Raw genomic sequence first — 10,383 nt, 5'->3', positions numbered from 1 at the left:
CTTTATTTCTTTATCCAAGCAGCAAATGAATTGTAACACAAGGAGATTTGGACCATCAATACAAGAAGAATGTGTTCAAAGTATTTAAAAGTTTTGTATTACCCTCCAAACTTGCTTTGTTTCATCCACAAACAGCACTTAAAGTAATAATACGTATTGAAATTTGCATTTGGGGACCTTTTATTTATCTTTTAACATTTTTTCCTTTGTGAGAGGGAAGCTGTGTGGGAAGGGCAGAGAGCACAGGAAACATTGGAGGGCTGGGATCTTGAGTTTAGGATACTGAGTGAAGAAAGAAGTATGAATGCATTTCTAGATATTACTATTTAAATTTTATTTATTTGCATATAGTTAAATTTCCTTTTTGGTGTATGCTGTTTTTAAAATTGAAGTATTTAATTAATTGTACAGAGTTAGGTGTACAACGTAATGATTCAACAATTTTAGGCACGACTCCTTACCATGATAAGTAGTTACCATCTGTCCCCAAAAAGTCTTATTACAATCTTATTGATTATACTCCCTATGCTGTACTTTTCATCTCTGTGACTTACTTATTTTGTGACTGGAAGTTTGTACCTCTTAATCCCCTTGATCTATTTCACCCATCTCCCCACCAGCCTCCCCTTTGGCAACCACCAGTTTGCTCTTTGTTTTTGAGTGTGGGTTTGTTGTTGTTATTGTTGTTTGTTTAGCTCTTTTTTCCTTTGTTCATTTTGATAAATGCATAGAATTCTGTGTCCACAGCCACAATCAAGATAAAGAACAGTTCCATTACCCCTAAAGACTCTGTCATGCTGCTCTTTTGGAATCAACACCTCTCCCCACTAGTTTGCCATCCCCACCCCCTGTGAACCACTGACCTGTTCTCCTTCCTGCGGTTTGCCCTTTTCCTGGGGGGGGTGGGGTGGGGGGGGAGTGGGGGTATGGGGGTGTGGGGTGTGAGGGGAGTGTGGTGGTGTGGGGTGTGAGGGGAGTGTGGGGGTGTGGGGTGTGAGGGGAGTGTGGGGCGGTGGGGGGGTGTTCTCCCTGTTTTTGCTCTAGTGCCACTGTCAGTAGCTAGATCCGGAGGCTGGTCATGTTCAGAGATGGAGAGTTCTATGGTTCTCAGGAAGGCTCAGTCTTAGTTGGTACTGTGTCCCTGGGCATCTAGCATATCCCTCCCTGTGCTCCTGCCTGGTCCTCAGCTATAGGTCTACCTCTCACTGAGGCCTGGAGGGCTTTTCCCCATTAGTCCTAGTAAAGCACAGCGTCTGGAGCCCATCGTACTTTTTAGAGTCCCCACAAATGCTTTAATATTAATTATTTAAAGCGATAAGAGAAAATGAATGTAATAGTAATGGATATAGAATAACGTATTCAGCCTGAATGATAATCATCTTTACACCAACACAATTGGAAGAGTCTCACAAAGGCAGAAATTCCTTGGGTCTGAGGAAGTCTTGATGTGGTCTAAGGGACAGTTTGTTGTCCTTCCCCAGTGCTTGTAAGGCTTTGGCTGTCTCAAGGCATCTGTTTTGGGCAGGGCTTTCCATGCTTGGGGCTGCTCTTTCCTTTTGGGCATGAGCCTCAAGGGATGATTTCTCATGACCCTTGCCAATCTTTCTCTCCAGTAGAAAAGCCTACAAGTGGGTACAAATCCCTGTTATATGCTGCCCCAGGGACTCTCTATTCTCTAGCCAACCTGTACTAGGTCTTTACTAATTTGTTAATTGTTTTAGATGAATTCTCTTACATCCAGAGATGTCTTCCCTGAGTCAGTGAGTGCACTTTGTCCTGCCTTTACTTGCAGACACCTGTCTTTCCTTCCATTTTGGGTTAGTTGGTTGTTGTATGACCTCAGTTCTCTCAATTTTTGAAAGAAGTTAGGAATTTGTCAAGTGTCCAGTTTTTTTTATATGGGAGAGAGCAATGCTCTTTCTACTGACTGTATCCCAAAAGGAAGCTGGAGCCAGCCTGTGTCTTTAAAACTCTGTAATCTCTGCTCTCATTCTGGGCTGGTTTCCAGTTGGTTATGTTTGATCTGGTTTGTTTTGCTTTGTTTTCTTGACATTTATTCCCCTTTGCTTTCCTCTCCCTCTGTCAGCTGCTCATACCCAATATAACCATGACCTTAGCCTCATAACTGTAACCGTGTTTCAGTCCTGGCAACGTGTTGAACAAGGCAAGGGATGGTTACTCCGGCCCTGTGCTCCTGGTCTTAGGGGAAGAGGTGGTATTGCTTTAAGCTACTTCTTCACATCTACCTGTGGCATGATTATGTACATTTGTTGGGGACAGAGGTTATCGATGTGGCCAACCCCTTCTCAAATGCTCTCAGCACCCCCGAAAGCTGTGTCCCAAGAGACTGGGAGGAGAGACAATACTTTTGGCATTTTCCATCTTGAGAGTTTTCTTAATTGCCTCTTTGTTCATGACCATGAAAGAGGAAAGGAAAAAAAGGAAGAATTGTAGGCAGGACTGTGCATATGTGTGCAATGTTGTCTTTAGTAACTGGCGAGTATTCCACTCTACCATTCTTTCTGGAGCACTGCATGGTTCTCCACAATCAGTGTTACAGTCCTTGAGAGAAAGCAGAGAGACAAACAGCTTCAGTGCTTACCTAACATTCTGCATCCTTATTTTCTTGTGTTTTTTTGGGGAGGGGTGTGGTCTGGGTGGGTGAGACATGGGAGACTTGGATAAAGGCTAAAAGGTTGTTAACTGGCTTCTGCTGTCACACTGAATGAGAGAAACAGTGCATTTAACTTTCAGGGCCACCATGGAGAAATGTTCAGTGATATGATCAGGCTACTGACACGAATCCCTTCTCTCAAATGATTGGGCTGTAACAATTCCCAAAAGGAAGAAGTAGAACAGAATCTCATTTTTCTGGTATTTGACTCCTGTGCAGTTGTGTTACCTATCATTCTATGTTAGGAGAAAAAAAGTGATGTGGATTTTTCCTTCCATTTCATTTCCGTCAAGAGCCTGCAAGAATTATCAAGGTGAAAAAAAAAAAAAAAAAAAACTCAGTCCAACACCAGATGCCTTCCACTTGTTCCTACAAAGTAGGATTATTTTATAGCCCTATCCATTCACCTCTTTATTCATTCAACTATCCATTCATCTAAAAATATTATTGAGTGCTTTCTGTGTACTGAAATGATGGAAATAAAATCTTGAATAAATACCTAGCACAGAACCTGGCCATGCAGTAGGCACTTAATAAATGTTGAGGGAATGAATGAGGGAATGAGTGAAGATTAGATTCCTGTTCTTCTGACATGTATGGTCTCTTGGCAGCAGCAAGTGGGGAAGCAGGTACATTGAAGACTGTGCTATGATAATGGTGAGAGAAGACTTGTCCGTGATCAGATGTAGGAGCCTTTGAGTATGACTTGGGTATTTGGGAGGTTTCTAAACTCAGCCATAGAGAGTTCTGACAAAGGAGAAGTTGATGAAGAGGGTGGTAATACACGATGATTAGCAGTGTGGGCTTTGTGTTGTAGCCCATCTGGCTTTGAGCCCTCCTTGTATCACCTGCTTATTTTGGTGTCCTCAAAGCCCACCAGAATAACCTACTGATCAAGCAAAGCCATGCTTATTAGACCTACTGTCATAGACAGAACATCACACTATAGGAGACTTCATGGCATCTGGGAGGGGAGAGATCAGGGGAAGATGTTGGAGGTATTTTACCACTGGGACTGGGTGATTTTAAGGCTGTTCTTATGAGTGGGGGCAGGGAGTAATTGGGAAAGGGTAGAATTTGTATCATAGTAAAGTGAGGGTTTTGGAGAAAGTCTAACCAAGCAAGCTAATAATCTTAATCTTAAAAAGCATACTAGTTTGGTTGATTCATTGCCTTATCTTCTAGAAGGAAGCATATAACTCTTGTTTTTGTTTGCTCTCTGAATTGCTTAGCACAGGGACAGGAAAGTATGTTGATTTCAGCACTCACTAGCTATATAACTTCTTCTTTTTTTTTTTTTTTGCTATATAACTTCTGACAAGTTTATTTTTTCAGTTTGTTGTAAATTGAAGTTAATGGAATGAATGAAGCCAGTAGCAGATTTAATGAGGTAAAATGTGTGAAGCACTTAGCACACTAGGCTGGATGGACCGTAAGTATTCACTATAGGATAGCAGAGCCAGAAGCAGGGGCAGCCCCAGCAACATCAAATCACCTTCATCTTCATCAAGCTCTCATGGTGCTGATGATGTAGTCTGGGAGGCTAGAAACCTGTGTTCGCTCATCCTGCTCCCGTTCTTTGTGACCTCAGGCAAATGACTTAACCCTCTCTGGAAACCAGTTTCCTCCTCTGTAAAATGAAAACATTTCACTTCCTCATTTTACAAAGGATCTCTGACAGTTTTCCGCCAGGTTTGTGAATGAATTTGGCCTGGAGCTACTTGTCCTGTAACCTCTTTGTGTCTGAGCTTACCCTGCTGCTACTGGTCTCTCAAGGGATCTGGAGAGTTTAATTCACGATAGTGAAGCATTTGTGTTTTCAGCTGCCCGAGGCCATTTCTGTACTGCTAAAGGGAATAAGAATGCTGGTCTGGTTCATGGATGGCAATGGACATCCTACATCATTTAGTTCCTAGACCCTACATGACCCATTGAAATAAGTTTTTTTTTTTTTTTTTTTTAAATATAGAAATAGTAGGGGAGCACATTCACATTGTACAAGAAGGCAACAAGGGATAATATCTGGTAGTATTATCCAGAGCAAAGATCACTAAGTTGGAATCTGAGGACTGGACATTGTTCCCCTGTCTGCCTTTTTTGGCCAAGTCACTGGTGCCTCCCTGAGCCTTGGGTTCCTCTCTAATAAATTGAAGTAGGTCATAGTGAGACTATGGTGCTGCTCAAATCAGATAGTGAATACTCAAGTTCTTTTTAAACTAAGATGCTCTACCAACATTAGCTGATAGGACTGTTCAACATTCTGCAAATACTTACTGTTAGGGACTGTTCTTGTGCCTGAGAATGTAGCAGTGAATGAGACAGACAACATTCCTCACCAACAGGGAGCTTGAGCTCTGGTGGAGGAACTCTTGTTGGAACACAGCAAACATACAAACAACCTACTCACATAGGGCTTCTGTTTTAAAAAATTAATTTGAAAGAAAGCAGAATGGGAACTGATATTTATTGAGCACCTACAACATGCCAGGTCCGAGAAGATATTTTTTCATTTGATTGTTACAAAGACCCTGTGGAGAAGGTATTTTGCTTCCTATTTGCTAGTGAGGAATTTGATTTCAATAAAGTATATATTAGGGATTCAAATCCATGTTTCTCTGATAACAAAACTTTGGTTCTTTCTAACATGTGATGACCATGTATCCTCAAGCCTCTGAATCTGTATGTTTGGTTGTACTTCCACTGTGTGAAGTTAATCTAAATCTTCTAACAGGCATTAAAATATTTTCATGTAACTTTATAACTTCTTCCAATTTTGCCTTATTTTATTTGCAGAGATGTGTGCCTGCTTTAAAATGTCTATTATATGCATTTGAGCTGACTAATGAGGGATAAATAGGCCTCTAGTGAGAAACCTCCTCCACTTTATTGTAAATATCACATATTAAGTGTCCCAGAAATCTTAGTTATTGCTGTTAGTGTTAATAATACTATTTTTTTTTTAACCTATCCTGAGTTAGGAAGCTACCAGGTTAGAAGAAGGAGGGGCTGAAGTGAGAAATAGACTTCAGGCCCTAGATTTGGAAGGAGGGGAGTCATTACCTGCATTTATGACTTGGAGATCAGCAGGTAGCAACCTTAAAATGAGGGGCCACATCCTCAGGATGGCTCTTGGGAAGGCTCCCTGGCATTCCTGTTTGTGGAAAGGTAGCAGCATCACCATAAAGGTAGCTAAAATGGCTATACCGCTGAGGCAGGACAATTGCTACTTCATAGCTGAGAAAACGAGAGTGCAGAGTTTTGCTCCTGCTGCATTGAGCCAGGACTGGCAGAGCTGGCACATGCCTGCCTGTGGGCAGAGCTAGTTCTGAGAAAATAAACCACACTCACTTGGACTTTGCAGGCAGAGAGAAGGAGAATAAACAAAACACGGAGGAAAAATGACTTCTTGCAAAAGAGAACTATTGTAAGAGATATTTTTTCTAATTTAAATCTTATTTTTTAAAGACTTTTTTATAGATTTTATTTATTTATTCATCACACACACACACACACACACACACACACACACACACATACACAGAGGCAGAGACTCAGGCAGAGGGAGAAGCAGGCACCATACAGGGAGCCCCATGCGGAACTTGATCCCGGGACCCGGGGATCACGCCCTGAGCCAAAGGCAGGCGCTAACCCACTGAGCCACCCAGGGATTCCCTTTTTTTAAAAGATTTTTAAGCTCCACTGGTTGCAGTAACTCATGAAATTTGGGCCCTCCTGCTTTCCAAGCTAGATGCTTTGGGGATTTACCTTTCCCAGGTGGGCTCCCATGTGTGCTAATCTGTCTGTCTCCCTTCTCTGTAACCTTGGCTCCCTCCCCACTGCAGTGGTCATGATCCATTTCTCCCCCAAACCACATCTCTATTCTTCCTACCTTCTTTGATGTGGCCTCTTCTCTACCTTTAGTTGTGGAATTTGTTCTGCCGGTCTTCAGGCCAATTTCCTGGGTATTTAGGATGATTTAATAGTTACCTAGCTGTGTTCCTGGGACATGGTGAGTGTAAGGTCCTCAACTCTGCTGCCATAATCCCTGGAAGAGACAGATAATTTGAACAAGCAAATGATAGAGCACTTAGGTAGATTCCACTATAGCAAACTCACATATACACACTCATTATCATGGCTTTCAAACTAAAATATTAATTGAAAGAGACAATGGGTACTACAGAGACTTAAATTAGTGCCCTTGATGATTAAGTGAAAGAAATATCACAAAATATAGATTGAAAATACAAACACATGGAAATAATGAGAGAAAAAAGATACTTGGAAGTCAGTTTCAAGAGATCTAATAAGTGAGTAATAATTCTTTCAGAGGAAGAAGAAAGAAAAAACAGTAGGAGGGATACTAAATAAAATAAGGAATTTTCCTTGAGCTAAAGATGGATTTGAATCAGAGATGGGAAAGACTCTTGAATTTCTAGGCAGTGGTAGTAAGAGACCCATACCTAGTCAAATTCTTCAGCTTTGACCATAAAGAAAAAGCCATAGAATCTTCTAGACAGAGTAAGTTATTTTTAAAGGAAAAAGCTTTAGATTGAATTCTCATTTGCTACCCTGGACATTAGAAGGAGTAGCATCTGCAATTTACTAAAGAAAAACCCTTCTCTATACAGTCAAAAAAACATCCTTTCCCTGTCTGGTGAAATATATTTTTAAGTAAAGAAGAATTTAGATACTATCTCATGTAAGCAAAATGAATAATATGCTCAAAACAGTACTGTAACAACAAAGGCATCACAGTACAGAAACTCTGAGATAGAGGGAAATTGAGGGAAAACAGAGGTGAAAAAGAAACCTTGCAATATGTGTGTAAAAATGTAAGTCTCTTTGGATAACAATAAATGATGTTAACAGGTGTAATATAGATGCTAAACCTGGAGTCTCAAAATCGTAATTTCTATCCAAAGCATAGTCTGGATGTACAAATACTAAACTCCAAAGCATCAGGTTGGTGTAGTTTTGAGCCTAATTTAGCAGAAGAAATATTTGTCTGAAAAACAGAATTCTGTTTGGTATCTCTTTTTCCAGTTTGTCTTTTAGCCAACTGCTTCACTATGCAATTTAATAGATCTTATCTTGAAGGAGGAAAGCAAAAATAGGATTTGGTGGAGAAATATGTCCAAACTTCCAAAAAAAAAAAATTTCTAGGCAAACAGGCTATATTTTCTAGATATTCACTATCTGCCTAAAACTCTATTTTAAGTTTTCAAATATTGAATGTGCATTCATGAATTTAAAACCTTCACAGGGAAACTGGAACCTTCATCCATTTTTCTTTTTTTTTTTAATTTTTATTTATTTATGATAGTCACAGAGAGAGAGAGAGAGAGAGAGAGAGAGAGGCAGAGACACAGGCAGAGGGAGAAGCAGGCTCCATGCACCGGGAGCCCGATGTGGGATTCGATCCCGGGTCTCCAGGATCGCACCCTGGGCCAAAGGCAGGCACCAAACCGCTGCGCCACCCAGGGATCCCCCTTCATCCATTTTTGAAAACAGTTTGTCCATTCCTCAAAATGACTGACCCTGCAAATTCCACGGTTTGGTATATATTTAGAAGAAATGAAAATATATGTTCATACATGGCTCATACATGAATATTCATGGAGTATTATTCATAATAACCCCAGCGTAGAACTGAATCAAATTTTCATCAGTTGATGAGTAGACAAATGAAATGGGTTTTATCCATACAATGGAATATTACAATATTCTATTTGTAAAACAGTTAAATCTATAGTGACAGAGATCAGTGATTGCTAGGGGCTGGAGAAGAGGGGAATGGGGGCTCAGGGTTTATTTTGGGAATGACAAAAATGTTCTAAAATTGATTGTGGTGATCATTGTAGAATTCATAACTGTACTACATTTAGGAATAAATGAATAAAATGTGTGGCATATAAATTACATCTCAATAAAGCTGTTGAAAAAAACTCAAAACCTATCCTATGTCTCTAATGGCCTGTCTTTCCAGTAATCCCTAAGTCTTTTTAAATAAAATTTTATTTTATAAAAAATACATAGTCGAAGAATGGCAGTAAAATTTCACCCAGATTGGTAAACTTTGTGAAAGGATTGGTTGGTGTTTCATGTGCCTTTTTTTGTTTTTTTTGGAAATCCACCTATCAAAATGAAAGGGTAATGAAGATTGACAATGTGATAGATCTTCAGTTAACATATGAAGAGACCAAAGATACCAAAGGCATCTGTTCCTGAAAGTAACACTTTTGTTGGAAAGCTTTTGGTTACCATGGGGAAAAACAAAATATGTAAAAGAATTTTTGTCAAAGGTTTCTGTTAAGGGAAATTCCGAAGTAAGGTGTTATAGTGTGTTGGACTCATGATTCTTTTGAGAACATAAGCCTTCAGCTGCCCCATCTTTAATATGCCGTTGATCTGATAGGTCTTTGAATTCATGATGATGTCTCTCTTGTCCAAGTGTGGTTTTTTTTCCCTTCCATTTTTATTTCTTATAACCTCAATTATTTTTAACTCTCTGCCTTATTTTTATATATATAGTATGTTTTAAAATGTATTTCTGAGGAATTTGTACCGGATCGGAAAATAAGCCTTGTTCATTGATAAAGAAAAACATAGATAAAATTTTTACATTAAATAAGATATTTTGTTAATTGAATATTTTAGTTACCTTACACTAAGCCAATAACCCTTCTGTTTGCTCTTTAAATCTTGTTGGAAGTATTTCTGAAAAGTGTCAGTTCTCCTCCCTACCCATGAAAATAAAATACATATTTAGATTATTAGTGATAGCTAAACAGCTTTGTAGTTCCCAGATTTCTTACTGTCAGCAAATATTCACTGGCTACTTACTACAATGAGACTCTCATTGAATAGGGAGGATTGTGCTAAAGATGTTATAGGATATTGGATGAGTGTATCTTGAGCCCAGAATATCTTAATTGAAGATTCTAATTAGAATTTATTTTATATACATCATAATAGGAAAATGTATCCAAATGCCCACTTTCCAAACTGATTTTCCTATCAGAAAATGTAAACCTTTTTTTTCTTGTCTTAAAGGAGAAAAGTTTGACTTGGTTCTTTGAAAATATTATAAGCCCTCTTGTGTGTTGTTAATAAAAAAAAGTATTCATGACACTTGTTAAAGAATGGTAAGGCAGATTTAATTCAGAGGGACTATCATGGTAGCTGTAGGGATCATTGCAATGGGGTTTTGCAGTAGGAAAGAGAGATTGGGCTCAACTGCAAATACAACAAAGAAAAGTGGGAATTTATAGCCAAGGAGCATGGTTGTGTGAGGAGGGGTGTTGGTGGATGGAAAATTGCTAAAAGTGAACAGCAGTTGAAGAGGGAATTCTGGCTAAAGTGACCTTATGGGATTCTTGCTAAGGGCAAGCATGGTGATCAGACATTGCCTGATGGATGGTGGGTGATGAGAAACATGACTAGGTATCAAGGTGATCAGATACTGAGTGGGGGAATGCTGGCTAAGTCATTTTAGTATTCTTGCTAAAACTGGACTCTTAAGGGACATACCCAAGGAAGGGTCTGGTTAGATTCAGAGGAGCCTGCATAGAGTTTGGTCATGGAGAGAATCTCTGTCAGTGTGTGCACAGGACTAATGAGGTGGTGGGAAAAAGGATTTCCTATGTCAGCAGGAGAGGAGAAAAGACCACGGGGAGGATTGTCATCAAGGTAGATATTCGCAGAGA

The 10,383-nt window shown here is 39.6% G+C and overlaps 1 long non-coding RNA gene across 1 annotated transcript; it reads right to left on the bottom strand.

Annotated features, from left to right (window-relative positions):
• Positions 1-2,366: 2,366 nt before the first annotated feature.
• LOC112662512 (uncharacterized) lies at positions 2,367-9,609 on the bottom strand. Its single transcript, XR_003138629.3, has 5 exons — positions 9,521-9,609; positions 9,339-9,417; positions 6,564-6,719; positions 5,735-5,825; positions 2,367-2,562 (listed from the first exon to the last, which is right to left on the bottom strand). It is a non-coding gene; the product is annotated as an uncharacterized LOC112662512 (long non-coding RNA).
• Positions 9,610-10,383: the final 774 nt, after the last annotated feature.

The sequence above is a fragment of the Canis lupus genome, chromosome 20, assembly GCF_003254725.2.
Source record: "Canis lupus dingo isolate Sandy chromosome 20, ASM325472v2, whole genome shotgun sequence".
Taxonomy (NCBI): Eukaryota; Metazoa; Chordata; class Mammalia; order Carnivora; family Canidae; genus Canis; species Canis lupus.
The sequence above is the reverse complement of the archived record's forward strand: the minus strand, read 5'-3'. Positions and strand labels throughout refer to the sequence as shown.